We start from the raw sequence: 13,717 nt of genomic DNA, 5'->3' as shown, positions 1-13,717 counted from the left end.
CTACCTAATCCCACTTAAATATAGCAGGACAAGTACTAATGTATGATAGCATTTTTTCTTGTGGAGAATGCTGAAACTATTTTTGTCACTGAGCAGGTGGCCATTAGCACCCCATTTTAATGAGTGTAGTATCCTAAAACTGCCAAAAATGGGCCAGAAATCAAAGGAAAATCCAACATGTTAGCAAGTATGGAGAGCAGGAGGACATGCCAGGAGCAGCACCAGGCATTTCAAAAAATGAGATGTCGACCTGGAGATACTTGCATGCCAAACAATGTAAGTAGCATGTGATAGGCAGAGCTAAGCGATCCCACAACCAGTCTGAACCCTGCAGTCCTGCCATATCCAGTCATGAATGCTAGTGGACAATTGAATAAGTAACTTGAGGAGGAGGCTCCAAAAATATCCCCATCATCAATGATGAGGGAACTTAGCACATTAGCACAAAAGACCAGGCTGAAGCATTTGCAGCGATCTTCAGCCAGAAGTGCCAAGTGTATGATCCAACTTGGCCTCCTCCAGAGGTCCCCAGCTTCATAGATGCCAGTCTTTGCTCCACACTGTATCAAGAATCAGCTGAAGGAACTGAATACTGCAAAGGCTATGCACCCGATAACATTTCAGCAATTGTACTAAAGACTTGTGCTCGAGAACTAGCCGTGCCCCTAGCCAAGCTGTGCCAGTACAGATACAACACTGGCATCTGCTCGGCAATGTCGAAAATTGTTCAAGTACGTCCTGTCTACAAAAAGCAGGACAAATTCAACCTGTTCAATTACTGCCACATCAGTCTACTCTCAATCATCAGTAAAGTGATGGAAGATGTCATCGACAGTGCTGTCAAGCAGCAATCCCTCAGTGATAACCTGCCCATTGACTCTCAGTTTGGATTCTGGCAGGACCACTCAGCTCCTGACCTCATTACAGCCTTGGTCCAAACATGGACAAAAGAGCTGAACTCAAAAGGTGAGGTGAGAATGACTGCCCTTGACATCAAGGCCGCATTTGACAAAGTGTGACGTGAAGGAGCCCTAGCAAAATTGGGGTCAGTGGGAATCAGATGGAAACCTCCAATAATTGGAGTCATACTTAGCATGAAGGAAGATGGTTGCGGTTGTTGGGAGTCAATCATCTTAGTCCCAGGACATCGCTGCGGCATTTCGTCAAGGTAGTGTCCTAGGCCCAACCATTTTCAACAGATTCATCAATGACCTTCCTTCCAACATTTGGTCAGAGCTGGAGATGTTCACTGATGATTGCACTGTGTTCAGTGCCATTTGCGACTCCTCATCAAGACCCAGACAACATTCAGGCTTGGGCTGATCAGTGGCAAGTAACACTCATACCACACAAGTGACAAGCAATGACCATTGTGAAGATGGATGTTATCTTTTTGAATATTTTTTGGGATTATGGTGGTATTCTGTAAAGAAGGCTATGTGTGTGCATCCATGGGTAATTAAACTGTGGAAAGGTTAGTAAAGGTAACTTGCCTGTGGGAACTGAACGATGTAAGGTAAAGGTGCTAGATGCATACGTTTGCAATGAGAGGTTCTGGTGAAGTTAGAGTTACAAGTAAATAAATTCGGTTTTAAAATTTATATTAGGTGATAGGTAAGGACTTGACTTTTCTAAATTTTAAAGGGAGTTTAAGGGACTTTACAACTTACAATGGTTTCAAAAAAAAAATAAAGAAGGTTATTCAATGTTATTTAACCTGAAAATGGAGGCCATAGGAAGACATGAAAGATTTCTATATTTTGGAAAAGTTGAGTGCAAAGAAGTGCTTAGGACAATGGGGTCTAGGATGAAAAGGAAAATAGATATTTAAGGGAGATATTTAGTTGAGTTGGGGTGGCTGTGTGGGGGAGATGTCGTGAGACCAGCTCTGTGAATTTGAAGCATGCATCCAAGTCTTTGTTTTCAGAAAGCAGTCTGTTTCTGAACTTCCTTTGGATTCCTCAGCACAGTGGAAGAAAGTGAGAAGTCATGTGGTATACTTTATTAAAGTAGCAGCAGCTTTTGCCTTGGGTAATCTTACTGGATTTTTATGGTTAAAAATCCATAACGGAGCTGTTGCCAAGTAGTTTACTTGTGTGCTCTGACCAAATAAATTTTTTTTTGGAGGGGGGGTGTAAAAGCAAAGCACTGCAGATGATGGAAAATTGAAACAAAAACAGAAAATGCTAGAAAAACTCAGCAGGTCTAGCAGCATCTATGGAGAGAGAAACAGAGTTAATGTTTCAAGTCCGTATGACGCAAAGACCCTTCAGACCCTTCTGACCCTTCTGAAGAAGGGTCATACAGACTCAAAACATTAACTCTGTTTCTCTGTCCACAGATTTTTTGGGGGAATGTTTTGTTAGACTGTTTCAACTGTGTAATTTTAATCTTATGTGTTTAAGTTTTTTTTTCCTCCTTGTTAATAAATCTTTTAATTTTAAAATCCTAAACGTGTTACTGGGTTTCTATGCTTCTGTGTTCAGTAGTTTTCCCCTCATTTTCAAAATATGAGAAAAAGGTTATGATCAGTGAGACAAGTTTTCTACTGGGATTTGGCTTGCTCAGTGAATAACATCGGCAGTGGTTGTAACACCATCTCCAACAAGAGAGAATCTAACCATTGCCCCTTGACATTCAATACCATCACCATCATAGAATCTTGAGGGTTACCATTGACCAGAAACTGAACTGGACCAGCTATATAAATACTGTGGCTACAAGACCAAGTCAAAGGCTTGGAATTCTGTGGTGAGTAACTCACCTCCTGACTCCCCAAAGCCTGTCCACCATCTACAAGGTACAATCAGGAGTGTGATGGAATACTCCCCACTTGCCTGGGTAGGTGCAACTCCAGCAACATTAGAATCTGAACACTATCCAGGACAAAGTGGCAACAGTTTGTACCATTGACAAAATGCACTGCAGCAATTCACCAAAGCTCCGTTGACAGCAACTTTCAAATCTGCCACCTCTATCACCTAGAAGGACAAGGGCAGCAGATGCATGGGAACATCACTTGGCAAGTTCTTCTCCAAGCACACACCATCCTGACTTGGAACTGTATCACTATTCCTTTACCATCATTGGGTCAAAATCCTTGAACTTCCTCCCTAACAGCACTGGATGTACCTACATGACATGGACTGCAGTGGTTCAAAACAGTGGGCGGAATTTTCTGTGCCCACTGGCATTGGGCGTGCTTGGCAACGTGAGTGGACAAGATGGTGAGAAGGCCAGAAATCCATTTCATGACGTTGTGAAAGCAGTTTGTGATTGTCCACCCAGGCCATTGATGGCGGGCCACATTTCCTGCCATTGGACATTGTGAACCTCATTGTAATACATCTGTGTAACATTATAAGGCCACCACCCCCCCCCCCCCACCGCCCCACCCCCCCCCGCCCCCGCCAATGCTGGATCACCTGCCCTTTTTTGGCAGGAAAACACGCCTGTGCAGAACACATCTTAACAAGTGTGACATGCAGAAGTTGGAACGTACCACCAGTGCCTTTCTCACATCGGGGACATCCGAGGAGCAGAAGATGCTGGAGCCTGACAGCAGTGGCACACTGGACGAATGTCCAAGGTATACTGGGTGGATTCTCATGGACATGACTCTGTTGTGAAGCTGCTCACAGAAATTGGAAAGTCACTGTTGAGGGTTTGCTCACAAAAGATGATGGTCAAGGATGTGGAAAGGAAGGTCCAGCTGTATTTGGGAGAGGAAGATGTACCGGGGAGGGGGGTGGTGGGAGTGGAAGGTCTAGGATGAGGTGTCAGGGGGTTGAATTTGGGAGGGGGGGAACTAAGATGATGGGGGATGAGGTTTGGAGAGGGGAGCGAAGGTGTCAGGAGGGGAGGTTGGGAGGGGTGAACAAAGATGTTGGGGGGAGATTGGGAGAGGGGAGGGAGTGCAGAGGGAGGAGGGGATAATAGGGGAGAAGATGACAACTGAGAGGTAGGTATGGGGGGGCTGGAAAGTGTAAGGGAAGGATTTCGGAGTGGGGAAGGACAGCGGAGAGGGGAGGGAGTCTAGGGAGAGGAAGGAGTGCGGAGAGGGGAGGGAGTAAGGGTGGAGGAAGAAGTAAGGATGAAGGAAGGATCAGGAAGGGGGAAGGAGTAAGGCTGGAGGAAGAAGTAAGGGTGGCTGAAGGAGTCAGGAAGGGGGAAGGACTAAACTGAGGAAGGGTCCAAGTTGGGGTGGAGTGCATTACTCGGGGGGGAGGGGAAAGGGTTCCAATGGGGAAAAGTTCCACATGGGGAAAGTGTCCAGAGCAGGGAAGGGATTCCAAGGGGGAAAGGAGTCTGGAAGAGATAATGTCAAGGTGAATTTGCAAGAAAGGGAGGGCTCTGGTAAGTCCATGACTGCCTCCTGGACAGCAAACTGAGGATGTGCATGGTACAAGGGAATGGTGAGAATGACTGAGGGCAAAGTGATACGGTAAAATGGGAGGTAATGGTAGAAGGGACGGCGAGGGTGATTGGTGAGGACTAGATGGCAGACACGGATCCTGGGGGTGGAAAGGAGGAGGTCAGGGAGGTTAATTTGGATGGGGGGGGATTTTCAGGAAGGAAGGAATGTGCATATTCACCTGGACATCCCAAGGGAAAAGCTGGTAGGTCACAGAGGGGAGTTGGAAGGAGATTCCAGATGATTGAGAAAAGGAAATGGGTGACAGGGAGCAAATGAAGAACTGAATCACCACTAACTGAATTAAAAGTGAAACAAGAGTCGTGGTGGGCAAGATCAAGTGCTGCATGGGAGTGTGATCAGTGGGCGGGCGAAGATGCAGGTCGGCCCAGATGGACAACTGAAAGCGAACCCCAGCAGGCAGCATTCAAAATCCTCACGACACAGAGGCGAGTGTGATACAGGAAGGATCCACGTGTGTGGGAGAATGCTTGCACATGGCTCTGAAAGGCCCTTCCACACACACACACTTCTCCCTCCAGAATGAGCCACCAGTCAGCTTCTCCCTCTGTGGTGACAGAGGATGAGGTTGAGGGGCTCACAGTCAAGGGGACTTAGAGGGAGAACAGGTAGACGCATTCCTCCGACTCTCGAGTCACTGTGTTGTGGCCTTCCAATAGCCCTGTGTGATTTTCCCATGCCTTTTGCCGGCTTTTCAGGATGAGTTGGAAGGCCAAATCCAGAGGCTTGTCACCTGACTCAGACCGCACAGATGCCGCTTCCCCAGCAGTCCCCCAAGTGCCAGGGAGCTCAGCTGAACCTGCCTCCTCCTGTTGCAGACACGTGTCCATGCGGTGACTACCAGATTGCAAATCCCAGCCTGCTCTAGATCGAGGCCCCACCAAGATGTGTGTCTCTGCACTGGTGGAGGGTGTGGGTAAACACTGTGTCAGCTCTTCAATGGAGGAGGTGTCCTCTTAGTTAGACATGAGGGCCTGGATGGAGATGAGGGACTGATTGGCTGAGGGTGTCAATCACTGGCAAAACTCCCCATGAATCAAAGTAGAGATAATTAGGTCATGGCAGCAAAGTCAAAGGCAGGAGAGAGCACTCACATTTGTGTTGAGAGAGAGATGATGTGGTGCAGGATCCTTAAGTGGGTGTCCACCTCCGACCTCACTGTCACCGCAGGCACAGTCCATTACCTCACCAGTTAGCGTGATGGCACGTTCCTCAAAGTGAACGAGAGGCCTAGTGTGGGCCATTCCACCCACCCCCGGTCTGGGACCTCTCTCTGCTGACGTGAGCAGTCTTCTCCTGCATGAAAACAGATGGACAGAATGTGAGCAGGACGCATGATGCTGCATGGAATATTTATGTGGTGAGCGGAGCCATGGACGGGATGAGGATGTGAGCTCCAGAGGATATGAGCCTGATGAAGATGTGAGGGTGTGTGTGAGAGTTAGTAGTGTTGTCCCTTGAGTGTGAGATTCCTGTGGATGTGTGATGGATTTGTGAGTGTATGAGTTGAATGTGATGAGAAGAGTGACTTACACTAGCGGAACGGATGAGACCATGCATCCTGCAGCAACATCGGATGGCTGTCCTCTTTTGCAGGGCATTGGCGCTGACCACTGCTGCCATCACCTCCCCTTCTGGATTGGTGATGCTGCTGCCCCTCCTGTGGAAGAGCAGGTTTAGAGGACATCATGGCAGGCCTCCACAGAGTCCTAAAGGCACTCAAGGGATGAGTCAGTAAAACGGGTGGAGGGGGGAGGGGTGATGCTGCAGTCTCTTTGCCTTTTGGGGCCATCCTGCCTTCTGTGAAGCAGTCCTGGGCTGGGACCACTGAGAGGTGTGCCGCGGCTGCACTTTAAATGTGGCGCCTGACTTAATGAAGTGGCGGGGTGATGGCATTGTGGGAAAATGACAGCCTGCCTGCCATCTAAATGGGACGTTTCCCAGGAATGCATAATTAATACGGCGGGTTTGGGATGATACGGCGTGAGAAGCCACCATTGTGGCCTACGGGTAAAACATAATTTTCCCTGCCCGCTACCGCACTTGGTGCAAATCACTACCACCTTTTCAAGGGCAATAAGGGATGGGTAATAAATACCCATTTCTAGACAGGAGGTCTACCGAAGTGCTCCAAGGGCACAATGTGCCAATGGTCTCTCCCTGTGCAGCCCACACAACATTAATGGGGTGAAGTGGCATTGCAGGTGCATTCTTCCATGCGCCTAAAGATGCTGAATGAAATAATTGCGTCATTGATGCAAACAGGCTGATGCAACACTGGGAAATCAACTTTGGTCAATGCATGTGCAGGCAGCACCTTCCTTAGTCACTCCTGAAACTACAACTGTAATGAAGCAAGTTGGGCCTGTTCTGGGGCTATTTAAAGTGCCACTTAACAAGGTGCTGATAAGGTGCTTTTGATGTACTTCTGTTGAGGCAAAGTTAGTGGAAGCACAGTGGTGAGCTGCTGGGACAATTTGGAGGCTTTTGCTCACCATAAGAAGATAGAAAATTACATTGTTTTACATAGCTATAGGGGCCATAGTTTCAGTGTCATTTGCTCAGCAACTTGAGCAAGATATGCAGATGAGGAGGCAGAGGGGGGAAGCTCTGCAAGGAGGGAGAAGGAAGGGTCTCCACAGATGGCCTGAATCATAAAGGGAACACCTTCCAATAAGTAATGAGCTAGGAACAGTGCCTGAGGAGACCATGATTCGCAAAAGAGTTTATCATGGTTCCACCTCCTTCACATCAACTTGCAACCTCAAAGCTGGGAGAGGATGGCCTCCCAGTGACTGTGAAGGTCACCACTACCCTAATATTCTATACTATTGGATCCTTCCATGTGGGAACAGGTGATATCAGAAACATAAATGCATCAGGGAGGTCACATAGGCACTGTACGTGAGGAAAAGAGACTTCATCCTTTTCTCCTCGAGGAGGGAACACCAGGATAAGAAGGTATATGGACTCACCAGGATATTGGGCTTCTTAACGGTGTAGAGCTCTATGGACCCCTCCATCAATGGGGAGTGATAATACAACTGCTAGCGCTCTCTCAAAATGCAGTTGGTGTATGATCACACCGAGAAGTTCATCTCAGTGAGTACCTGCTATCAGGCAACATCCATAATGCTTTTATCCTGTGCTTGCCCGCAAGACTAAATTTCTTCAGACTTCTACGGTGCAGTAGATAATGGCCACTCGGTGACAAAGGCACATAGCTTGTGGCTCACTTCCACCATTCCACCACATGAGCTCAGAAGGGCTTCAGTGAAAGCAATGGAACTACCTGCAAAACTGTGGACACAGCAGCATACATAATGAGGCTTGGCTAATAGCCCAAAAATCCATTACTCTTGTTGAAACAGCTGTATGCCAGGGAAAATATTGCTTGATTGACAGCTCTGGCTCCTTGAACTCTGCTGGAGTTAAGCGATTTCAAGGACTTGTGGTTTCTGTTATTAATAACTTAAAGGGTCTGGATGATTGACGCTTTTAGTTATTTGGTAGCACAGAATTTGCTGAAAAAAGAGACACACTGTCAAAACTTTTCACCTTATGCTCATCAGAACAGATTTGCAAGAATACCAGTTATGAAGGGAACACCAATTTATATATATATATATATTTATGCATGAGAAGAGAGTGCTAATTGGTTGGCAAGTGGACTCTGATTGGTAGAGGTGTTGCCATGAAGAATGCACCAGGAAACAGTTAACTGCCAAGCTTTTGTTTAAATTCCAATCAGGCAGGTTGATCCTGATTGCTCAAGGCATTGCTATGGAGAATGATCCAAGGAATGGCTGTCGCTTAAGCTTTTGTTTAGTTGAAAAGGCACAATGTACAGACATGCTCCTCCTTACTGCAAAGGACTGGGACATGCATGTGAATATATGTAGCTTCTAGTACGCATAAGTGAGCTACACTGCGAGCCTGATGGATAATCTTTGATTGGTTGTCAGCACAATCAGGTTTAACAAGTGCTGTCCAATCACGAAATCACATCTAATATTGGACACAATGGTTTGAGTTTTGCAAGCATGGGCTGCTTGGGTACGGTCAGTACTTTGCCTGTTGCAAACAGCCGAAGGGATTATCCACCAGTCATTGGGGTGTATGGCCTACATACCTGGCATCATACCAGCACTTAAAATCATGTACCACATTACTCATTTATGTGATAGGCAAAAGGTATTTTTGGCTTGATGGCAGCATCCTGACAGTGGAGAATACCATTTGTGTTTCTACTGCATTTTAGGAGTGTGAAACAGCTATCTTCAGCTGTTGCTCAAATTTTTGAGGCACCTTACACTTCCAGGGTAATCTGAGGTGAACCAGACACTTTTCAGGACCCAAAGTGGTGGCCTGACACCCATTCCTGAGTTTGCATGAAATATAGTGAGCAATGATCTGATCAGGGTAGCCATTATCCTGTGGGATAGCTTAGATGCGCCCTATTTCAGCATTAAGCTTGCATGGTGAGCAAATGGCTCAGGCCCTATTTACAAGGTTGCCAATAAGGCCAATCTTATGCCATGTGGAACTGTAGGAACCCCAATGCGTATATTGACCAGTGAAGGTAGGCTTGCAGTAGAGAGTAGTAAACAGCCCATTGGCAGGTTTCTCAACTAGCACATCAAGAAAAAGGAGCTCATTTGATTCCTCAAGTTCAAAGGTGAATTTGAGGGCAGGATGCAGTCCATTAAGGTGTAAAAAGAAATTCCCACTTTCAGCTGCCTGGAAGAGTAAGGTGTCTCAAAAATCTGAGCAACAGGTGAAACTAGCCATTTCATACTCCTAATATGCAGTAGCAATACAAGAGATATTCTCCACTGACAAGACGCTGCTATCATGCCAACAAGATGTTCTGCCTACCACGCAAATGAGTAACGTGCATATGAGTTTTAGTGCTGGTCTGATGTCAGGTACATAGGCCATATATCCCAACGACTGGCGGAATGTATCAAACAGCACATCCCTTTGGCTGTTCGCAACAGACAAACTATTGACTATACCCAATCAGCCCTTTCTTGCAAAACTCAAAATATAATGTCCAACATTAGAAGTGATTTCATGATTGGACAGCACATACTAAACAATTCTGATTGTGCTAAGAATTACACTGATAACCAATTTAAGATTATCAGTCGGGCTCACAATGTGGCTCACTTACACATGCTAGAAGCTACAAATGCTCACACAAAGACAGAAGGAGCAAGTTCAAGCATTACACATTTTTCAACTAAACTAATGCTTGGGGAACAGTTATTTCAAGGTTCATTCGCCATGGCAATTCCTTGATCAATCACAGTCAACCTGCCTGGCTTGAATTTAAACAAAAGCTTGGCAGTTAACTGTTTCCTGGTGCATCCTCCATGGCAATGCCTCTACCAATCAGAGTCCATTTGCCAACCAATCAGCACTATCTTCTTATGCAGTATAAATTGTTGCTCCCGTTACAGTTGGTATTCTTATGAATCCACCCTGATAAGTACAAGACAAAAAGCTTTGACAGCATGCTTTTTTTCAGCGATATTGATACTTTCATTGGGCTGTAGTGAAAGGATTGTTTTAACATAGTGGAAAATAATTAATGAATGAATCACTTTTTAAAAGCTTTTCTTTACACATCCAACTGTCACAGGGTTCATTGCTTCTATACAGAGTATAGTGGGTAAATGGGCATGGAAGTGCTATAGCTTGGCACAAGGGCACGAAGGGCCTTGGGGGTTGGTGGAAGACGTATTGAGCTACACCTTGAATTGCAATTTCTAAGAAATTTAAAGCTAATGTTACTGTGTAGTCAGGATTTGCAGGAGAAAGGAAAAACACCCTTCACCTTTTGCAATCTAAAATGTCTTCAAGGGTAACAGCCAAGGAAGAGAAAGTCTGTCGTATATTAATTTCCCTGTAATTCTGTGGTGGTGGTGTTGTGTGAGGAGGAAGTTTTATTGTCTTATTGTAAATAGGGAATTGTATTTAGGTGATAAGCAGGAAGTTCAGATGGCAGGCAACCTTAGCTAATAGGTGATGGCACCTTTCCCCTTGACTGAAACTTCCCTGCCTATGATGTACATAATCCAACAAGGTCATGTTCTGTTGTTAGCATGGACTACACCCTGTATTACATGTACTAACTGGATAAAAAAAAAACTGAAATATTGAAATGCTGAGGCTACTTTGGAGCCCCCAAAATACAAAATATAGCCCTTGAGAAAAGCACAGAAAGAGCCTCAATCTAAAATTTATTTTTGCAAGAGTGCAAAGAGGATACTTTTGTTTCCCTTCCGGCACCCATCCCAAATGTACAATGTAAAATTATGCAGATTCACCATTTGCACAACATACTAGTGGATCTCCTGTGGAATCTCTAATGAATACTCTAAGGATTGAACACAGTTGTGATGTTTAACTTTCTAAGATGAAACTGGTTTTAATCTGGCTTGTCCCTTAATGGCCAATGCTCAAGTTCTCCCTGTGCAAAGACGGTCTAAGTTGTTCCTTCCTGGGCTCTATGTCAATCTTCGAGGTTAATTTGAAGGCAATTGTAGCATTCTGTAAATTTCTGACTGAATCAAAAGAAACCAGCATGACATGACTCTTTCTTTCATGTTTAAGATTCTTTTACAGGAGTAATATGTGACATCTTGAAGTGTGACATTGGGACATGATGAATGGACCTGGAATTGTAAAATCTTTACCAAAAGAGCTGCTGACAGTGTTGCCAATGGGGCCTATCCTTCTATCTGTCCCAAAGATAGCCCATTACATTATCAAGCAGGACATCTTTCTCTGATAGAAATTCCCACAGCTCCATTCTATTTCTACCCAGAAACTGGATGCTGGAAAGATCCCACTGCCCACGTCATTGTTTCCATGGAAATGTAGCCCACCATGGTCTCCAGACTGAAGACTGATTCTGACTTAAAAGGCTCTAGGGTTGCTTGTGGTACTTTTAGTAATCATCTCTTACACAAAGGGAAGGATAAGCAATCTCTTTGAGGGGGCTTGGGTTTGCCCACATCCAGTGCCACAACTTCTCTCCCTCCCCCATCACCCCAGGATGCATCCAATATGGCATGGGCACCTGCTGGAGTTAGGTGTGCACCCCTGATCTCAAGTACTGCAGCAAGGTCAGAATTGGAGGTCAGCAATAGTTGCTATACTGCACTCACGCCTGTGCAGTGAGGGCAGCAAATGGACACGTGACTTTGTATAGGACACATTGTTGAGGCTAACTGGTTCATGCATTGTTAATGCCAAGGTTCTCCAGTGCTGCTATGCAATTATACCACAGTAGCAATGCAGGGGATCAATTAGCATCCTCCTCTTCAATATTCACTTTGCTGCCATCTCCAAAAATGCGTGGAATGCGTAATCTTCATAATGAATCTTAGAATTAGCACGTTGCAAAAAGTCTAACATTGGGGCTTTTGTTAAGGCAAAGGAATCTCAAAATGACAGTGATTGGTCTGATTTAATGATAGTGTGCCACTGTACTTATTAAATAGTAATTCCAAAAGTGCGTCACACTTGTACTTGTTTGTATGGAGGTTGAATTTAATGATCTTGCAGCAGGTGTTTGGAACATGTCTGGGAAATGAATCATGTAGTACTCATTTTACAGGCCTTCTATCTTTCACCTTAGGAATGAAATGACGTTAAAACTACATTCAGTACATAGCTATTTTAGTCAACTGTGCCTCATAAAAGATGAAAAGCAAAAGGTTCATTAGAGAGGGAAATCCTGATGGAAAGAAATAGGCCATCTCCCCAGTAGAAAAAAGTGTAAAAAAAACTCTTTGCATGCTTCTGAAATTGTTTGTGTGTATTCAAGACCATAAGTAAGTTGTACTGAAAGTTTTCTTTTTTAATATGGAATCCAAATTTGCAATTTGCAATTTGACTTTGGAAGGTACGAATTCTTACTTATTGAGGGACTGCCTAACCTCCAACAGCTTACCCAAGTAGGATTTCTTTTCTATGTGAGGATTATTCTGTGGTTTTTATCTAGACAGTAGCATGAATTTTCTGATTGGTATTATTTTAAAGCCAAACATCCAATGTTTAATTAATGCCTCTCAGGAAATCCTGTTTCGTGATTATGAGTAGACTATTCAGCTTGACGGACATTAGAGTTCAGACCAATCCAGCTTTCAAATCTCTTAAGGAGAGGTTCGTTAATATTTATCGGGACTCAGGTTAAGTGCTTTTCATCTTCCTGCACTATGTTGCTGACAAGATGCGGCCTTGGATCCTGCGGCAATGAAGCAGGGTCACCCCCATTCCCCACTTTCAGACCCATCAGTGGGATCCCCAGCACCAGCACTAAATTCAGTCCTAAAACTCTCGTCTCTTTTATCCATGTAATCATGCTGTTTAGCAGTGTACTGAACAATAGGTGTGGCGTAACCCTTGTCTTCCCCATCCAAAGACCCAAAACCACTCTAATATTTTGATATCATTCCTTAAACTAAAGACACAATGGAATAGACATCATATTATCATCACTAGGGAAAGCCCCACTGCCAAAAATTAAATGCAGAAACCAAAACTTTGAAATCCACCTTTTTTTAAGATGTGAATTGACTACCTGTTAATACCCAATATTTTCTAATTTTACTTCAAACAATTATTTTGGTTTCTTGCCTTGAATTTGTTGATGACCAAGGGCAAACCCTATGTATACAGCATTATAATAAATAGTTACCCAGTTGTAGAGAATAGTGCACAGAGTGTATGATATATGGAATAATATAGTCCGCATCTATTCTCACAAGCCAACATGTTTTATTGAATTAACATGTTTCAAATGATCTTGTTTAAACCAAAGATAACAGATCAAATTGATCTAAATGACTAATATGTGCTTCACTTTCTATCAAGGCTCCATCTGTCTCCCAAAGTGAATTGTAGCTATCTCACATTCAAAGAAAGCAAGTCAGTTCTCCCTGTGCCCTGACCAATGCTTATCCTTCAACCACCAATCAACCAATACCACCAAAACAGGTTAACTGTTCATTTCACAGAATCACAGAATATTTACAGCGCAGCCCATCGAGTCTGCACTGGCTCGCTGAAAGAGCATTCTACCTATTCCCATTCCCCTGCCTTATCCCCATAACCTTGCACATTCTTTCTTTTCAGATAGCAATCCTTTGCCCTTTTGAATACCTCAATTGAACCTGGCTCCACCACCCTTTCAGGAGGTTTGTTCCAGACTCTAACCACCTTCTGGGTGAAAAAAACTTTTCCTCACATCACATTTACTCCTTTTGC

This window comes from Carcharodon carcharias, chromosome 10, assembly GCF_017639515.1.
Source record: "Carcharodon carcharias isolate sCarCar2 chromosome 10, sCarCar2.pri, whole genome shotgun sequence".
Classification (NCBI taxonomy): Eukaryota; Metazoa; Chordata; class Chondrichthyes; order Lamniformes; family Lamnidae; genus Carcharodon; species Carcharodon carcharias.
The sequence above is the reverse complement of the archived record's forward strand: the minus strand, read 5'-3'. Positions refer to the sequence as shown.